The sequence below is a fragment of the Bufo bufo genome, chromosome 5 (assembly GCF_905171765.1).
Source record: "Bufo bufo chromosome 5, aBufBuf1.1, whole genome shotgun sequence".
NCBI lineage: Eukaryota > Metazoa > Chordata > Amphibia > Anura > Bufonidae > Bufo > Bufo bufo.
This window is the reverse complement of record NC_053393.1, coordinates 362,600,226-362,606,550: the sequence shown is the minus strand read 5'-3', so window position 1 is coordinate 362,606,550 and position 6,325 is coordinate 362,600,226.

Here is a 6,325-nt window from a genome sequence, read left to right as displayed (position 1 = left end):
ACGGTAACTGCGGACCAAGTCCAATCGAAGGTCCTGTGGGTGTCTGGCTAAATAAAGATCAGCCAGCCGTTAATTCAGGGCCATCAGCGGGGTGGAGTACGAGAGGATCTTGGCAGGGATAGCCGTCATCGGTGGTCCCATGAGTTTTGAAGACGATCACCCAACGAACGTGGTGGAAGAGGATGCTGAGGTCTTCCAGATGGGTCCCCTGGGAGGGACCGAGATTGGAACATGGGGGGAGCAGTCTAGTCTGGGACAGAAACCGGCGGGATGCCTAGAAATGCGAAGGCTTCCGGAAGATCCTCTGGAGATCGAACAGGAAAGGATTGGCCTCCCAACTTCGTAATGATATTGTGGAACGGGTGGCCCCAGCGATCTGTAGCACCTGTCTGTTTGACGGCCTCCAGGAGTGGTCGGACCAGGCGTCTCATGTACAGGGTTAGGCGGGAAACATCCGGCAGGATCAGCACCAGAGCGTCCTCGAAGAGTATTTCTTTTTTCTCCCAGGCTTTGTGCAGGATGTCCTCCTTTACTCTATAAAAATGGACACGGTATATGACATCCTGTGGTGTATTTGGGTCCCGAGATCCAGGACCTGCGGTCCTGTGGACCCTGTCCAGTTCAATCTCGCTGTGTAGCGGTCGGTCCAGGACGGTGTTAAAGATAGACACCACTGCGGCGTAAAGGCGGTCGCCGGTAACTGATTCAGGTAGGTTACGAACCTTAAGATTGTTACGGCGACCCCTGTTTTCAACGTCGTCTAGGTGGAGTGAAAAGTTTCTCATTCGAGAAGTATGTGTGGACAACACGTCCGAGAGAGAGGCCAGTTTAGATGAAGACGCCCCAAATTGTTGTTCTAGAGATGATACACGCTCATCTATGGCTTGTACTGTGGCCTGGACAGCCTGCAAGGCCTGGGTTTTATTAGCTTCAATTCTGGCAACATGTGCCTCTAGGTCAGCTCTAGTGGGTAGAGCCTTCATCATCCCCCATAATTCAGCCAGCGTGCGGTCTAGTGATGGCGTGGAGGTGAATCACACGGTCTATCATCCGATATTTGCGGCGTGGGAGAGAATATGGCCGGCATGCCCTGGCTAAGGGAGGCGGTCTCAGCCACTGCCTGAGGTGAGGGTGGTACCTGCATAGTTGAAGAGCAGGGGCCCGTCTGTGCGGATGGCCATGCTGCAGAAGCGGATCCCCACAGTGAAGCCTGGGTTCCTCGTTGCTGTGTGGAGGGATCAGCGAAGATGAGGCCTCCTGAAGTCTCCTTACTAGAGGCGCGATGACTGTGCGCCAGCGCCGGGGAGAAGGGTGGCGCGGTAGGCCACAGCTCCGGCGATGCGTCCGCCATCTTGGGGATCTCTGCGGCGGGTGGGTGAGCGGGGCAAGAGCAGAGGAACCGGCTCAGTGTCTTGCCTGAGGGGACTGTAGACTGGCTCCTGGACCGTCTGCCTCTTGTCATGGCCTGTGGTGGAGCTGGTTATGTGCTTCCTCTGGCCAGGCTGCTGTAGGGGATTATAGAGCTCTCGGTGTGCAGGTCCTCACGCCGCCATGCCGTAGCCACGCCACCAAATGGAGATTAAATTTGAGAATTTCAATTTTTTGGCAAAATTTCCAATTTAATCCTTTTTTCCCAGTAACAAAGCAAGGGTTAACAGCCAAACAAAACTCTATATTTATTGCCCTGATTCTGTAGTTTGCAGAAACACCCCATATGTGGCCGTAAACTACTGTACGGGCACACGGTAGGGCGTAGAGGGAAAGGTGCGCCGTGTGGTTTTTGGAAGGCAGATTTTGCTGGACTGGTTTATTTACACCATGTCCCATTTGAAGCCCTCCTGATGTACCCCTAGAGTAGAAACCCCATAAAAGTGACCCCATCTAAGAAACTACACCCCTCAAGGTATTCAAAACTGATTTTACAAACTTTGTTAACCCTTTAGGTGTTCCACAAGAATTAATGGAAAATAGAGATAACATTAAAAAATTTCACTTTTTTGGCAGATTTTCAATTTTAATATTTTTTTTCCAGTTACAAAGCAAGGGTTAACAGCCAAACAAAACTCTATATTTATGGCTCTGATTCAGTAGTTTGCAGAAACAACCCATATGTGGTCGTAAACTACTGTACGGGCACGCGGTTAGGGTGTAGAGGGAAAGGTGCGCCGTGTGGTTTTTGGAAGGGAGATTTTGCTGGACTGGTTTATTTACACTAGGGATGTCCCGATACCATTTTTTTAAGACTGAGTACGAGTACCGATACTTTTATTTAAGTACTCACCGATACCAATTACTGATACTAATTTTAACAATAAAATACACACACATGTATTTTCTGACCACTGACCAACCAAAAGGCCCAAAAACAGAACTATAACATTCCAAGGAGACATTATACTGCATGGGGGCCACAAAGAGACATTATACTGTATGGGGGCAGTCACAAGGAGACGTTATACGGTATGGGGGCAGCCACAAGGAGACGTTATATGGTATGGGGGCAGCCACAAGGAGACGTTATACTGTATGGGGGCAGCCACAAGGAGATATTATACTGTATGGGGGCAGCCACAAGGAGACGTTATACTGTATGGGGGCAGCCACAAGGAGACGTTATACTGTATGGGGGCAGCCACAAGGAGATATTATACTGTATGGGGGCAGCCACAAGGAGACGTTATACTGTATGGGGGCAGCCACAAGGAGACGTTATGCTGTATGGGGGCAGCCACAAGGAGACGTTATACGGTATGGGGGCAGCCACAAGGAGACGTTACACTGTATGGGGGCAGCCACAAGGAGATATTATACTGTATGGGGGCAGCCACAATGAGACGTTATACTGTATGGGGGCAGCCACAAGGAGATGTTATACTGTATGGGCGCAGCCACAAGGTGTCGTTATACTGTATGGGGGCAGTCACAAGGAGACGTTATACTGTATGGGGGCAGCCACAAGGAGACGTTATGCGGTATGGAGCAGCCACAAGGAGATGTTATACTGTATGGGGGCAGCCACAAGGAGACGTTATACTGTATGGGGGCAGCCACAAGGAGACGTTATACGGTATGGGGGCAGCCACAAGGAGATGTTATACGGTATGGGGGCAGCCACAAGGAGACGTTATACTGTATGGGGGCAGCCACAAGGAGACGTTATACTCAGTTACAAAGCAAGGGTTAACAGCCAAACAAAACTCAATATTTATGGCTCTAATTCTGTAGTTTACATAAACACCCCATATGTGGTCGTAAACTGTTGTACGGGCACACGGCAGGGCGCAGAAGGAAAGGAATGCCATACAGTTTTTGGAAGGCAGATTTTGCTGGACTGTTTTTTTGACACCATGTCCCATTTGAAGCCCCCCTGATGCACCCCTAGAGTAGAAACTCCAAAAAAGTCACCCCATTTTAGAAACTACGGAATAGGGTGGCAGTTTTGTTGGTACTATTTTAGGGTACATATGATTTTTGGTTGCTCTATATTACACTTTTTGTGAGGCAAGGTAACAAGAAATAGCTGTTTTGGCACCGTTTAAATTTTTAGTTATTTACAACATTCATCTGACAGGTTAGATCATGTGGTATTTTTATAGAGCAGGTTGTCACGGACGCGACAATACCGAATATGACTATTGGTTGTTTGTTTCAGTTTTACATAACAAAGCATTTAAAAAAAATAAAAATATTCTTTAGTGTCTCCACATTCTGAAAGCCATAGTTTTATTTATTTTTTGGGCGACTGTCTTGTGCAGGGGCTCATTTTTTTCGGGATGAGATGACGGTTTGATTGGCACTATTTTGGGGTGCGTATTACTTTTTGATCGCTTGCTATTACACTTTTTGTGATCTAAGGTGACAAAAAATGACTTTTTTTTTACACTTTTTTTTTAGTTTTACGGTGTTCACCTGAGGAGTTAGTTCATGTGATATTTTTATAGAGCAGGTTATTACGGACGCAGTGATACCTAATATATATCCTTTTTTTTAATTTATGTAAGTTTTACACAATGATTTCATTTTTGAAACCAAAAAAAAAATTTTTTTGTGTCTCCATAGTCTGAGAGCCATAGTTTATTTAGTTTTTGGGCATTATCTTGGGTAGGGTGCGATTTTTGCGGGATGAGACGACTGTTTAATTGGCAATATTTTGGGGTGCGTATGACTTTTTGATCGCTTGCTATTACACTTTTTGTGATGTAAGGTGACAAAACATGGCTTTTTTTACACGTTTTTTTTTTTTTTTTACGGTATTCACCTGAGGGGTTAGGTCATGTGATATTTTTATAGAGCAGGTTAATACAGACGCGGCAATACCTAATATATATACTTTTTTATTTATGTAAGTTTTACACAATAATATCATTTTCTGAGAGCCATAGTTTTTACAGTTTCTGGGCGATTGTCCTATGTAGGGGCTCATTTGTTGCGGGATGAGGTGACGGTTAGATTGGTACTATTTTTGGGGGCATATGCCTTTTTGATCGCTTGGTGTTGCAATTTTAGTGATGTAAGTTGCCAAAAGTTGCTTTTTTTTTACAGTTTTTATTTTTTATTGTGTCTATCGGATGGGGTCGATCATGTGATATATTTATAGAGCCGTTCGTTACGGAAGCGAAAACATTTTTTCAATTTTTTATTAGAAAATCAGGGGAATGGGGCATGTTTTTTTTTTTACTTGAAACTTTATTTTTTTATTCAAAACACTTTTTTTTTACTTAACTTTATTTGTCCCACTCTTTTGGGGGTTTGATCCCCTCTGCAATGCATTACAATACATCTGTCTGCATTGCCTGTTAGTGTATGACACTAAAGTCATACACTAACAGGTTGCCTAGGGGACCCAGCCTGAGGCTGGATCTCCTCGGCTCCCGTAGAAGGCAGTTCCCGATGCCGTGCAGGGCATTGGGCAGCCTCTGCAAGGCATCTGGCTGCCTTGTCACGCATCGGGTCCCCGCCACAGCAGCGCGGGGACTCGATGCGATCACTCACCTGTCACAAACCACTTCTATGTCTCGGTCAGCGCGGACCGCGGCATAGAAGGGGTTAATCCGCCCGCATCGCTGTAAACAGCGATGCCGGCGGATACAGCAGGGGCCCAGCTACCAGGGACTGCCGAACCCCTGCAGTGATCGGGCGCGCACCACTCCGGTGCCCGCCCGATCATCCCGCCGTGCATGTACGGCGGAATGCATTCTGGCAATGCATCCCCCGCCATACATGTACGGCGTTCTGCGCTAAGGGGTTAAAGCCTCTTTTCCCTTTGCTTGGCCACCAAATGGAATAACATATCTTGGAATAAAAATTACCACTGATCTTTCACGGCTCCACAAACTAAACTTCGCACCTCTCCTCCAACAGTTCCAAAAAGATCTAGATGGTTGGCGCAAACGAGATTTCTCTTGGTTTGGTAGGATTAGTATTTTAACCGCCTCAGGACCGCCTAACGCAGGATTGCGTCCTGCGGGCGGTCGATCTGTTCCTCCTGAACGCATCGGCGCGTCCTCTCGCGAGACGAGAGATTTCCTGTGAACGCGCGCAAACAGGAGCGCGCGTTCACAGGATCGGGAGGTAAACGAGTACATCTACAGCCTGCCAGCAGCGGTCATTCGCTGGCAGGCTGTAGATGCGATTTTTTTAACCCCAAAAAGGTATATTAGACGCTGTTTTGTTAACAGCATCTAATATACCTGCTACCTGGTCCTCTGGTGGTCCCTTTTGCTTGGATCGACCACCAGAGGACACAGGCAGCTCTGTAAGTAGCACCAAACACCACTAGACTACACCCCCCCTGTCACTTATTAACCCCTTATTAACCCCTGATCACCCCATATTAGACTCCCTGATCACCCCCCTGTCATTGATCACCCCCCTGTAAGGCTCCATTCAGACGTCCGAGATGCGCTGAATAATTTTATCCTTGTTTAGGAAATCATGGAAAAGGGAATTACTCCCAGACAGCATGGGCATTTTGATAATATCCCCATCAGAGAGGGGCTTACCATGTTTTGCTAGGCATAGTGAAATTTGAAAACTGGCATTTGTCAGATGATTTGTTTTAGAAACGTAGTTGGAAAAACTACGGTACTGGGAATGATAGCTTCTTAATTTCCCTTCAAGAAACTCTTTTCTTTCAGTTTCACCAAGTGCGGCAACACTTTTGTGGTTGGTGTCTAAATGCCATCTGAGACTTGATGTGCGACACACAACAGTTTCATTACACAGAATACATAACGCTTTCCCATTGCGTTCAATCACTCCAAATGACTCTGTCCAGGCCTCTTGGAATGATCTTCCACTATCTGTTTTTGCTTTTTTTGCTGCA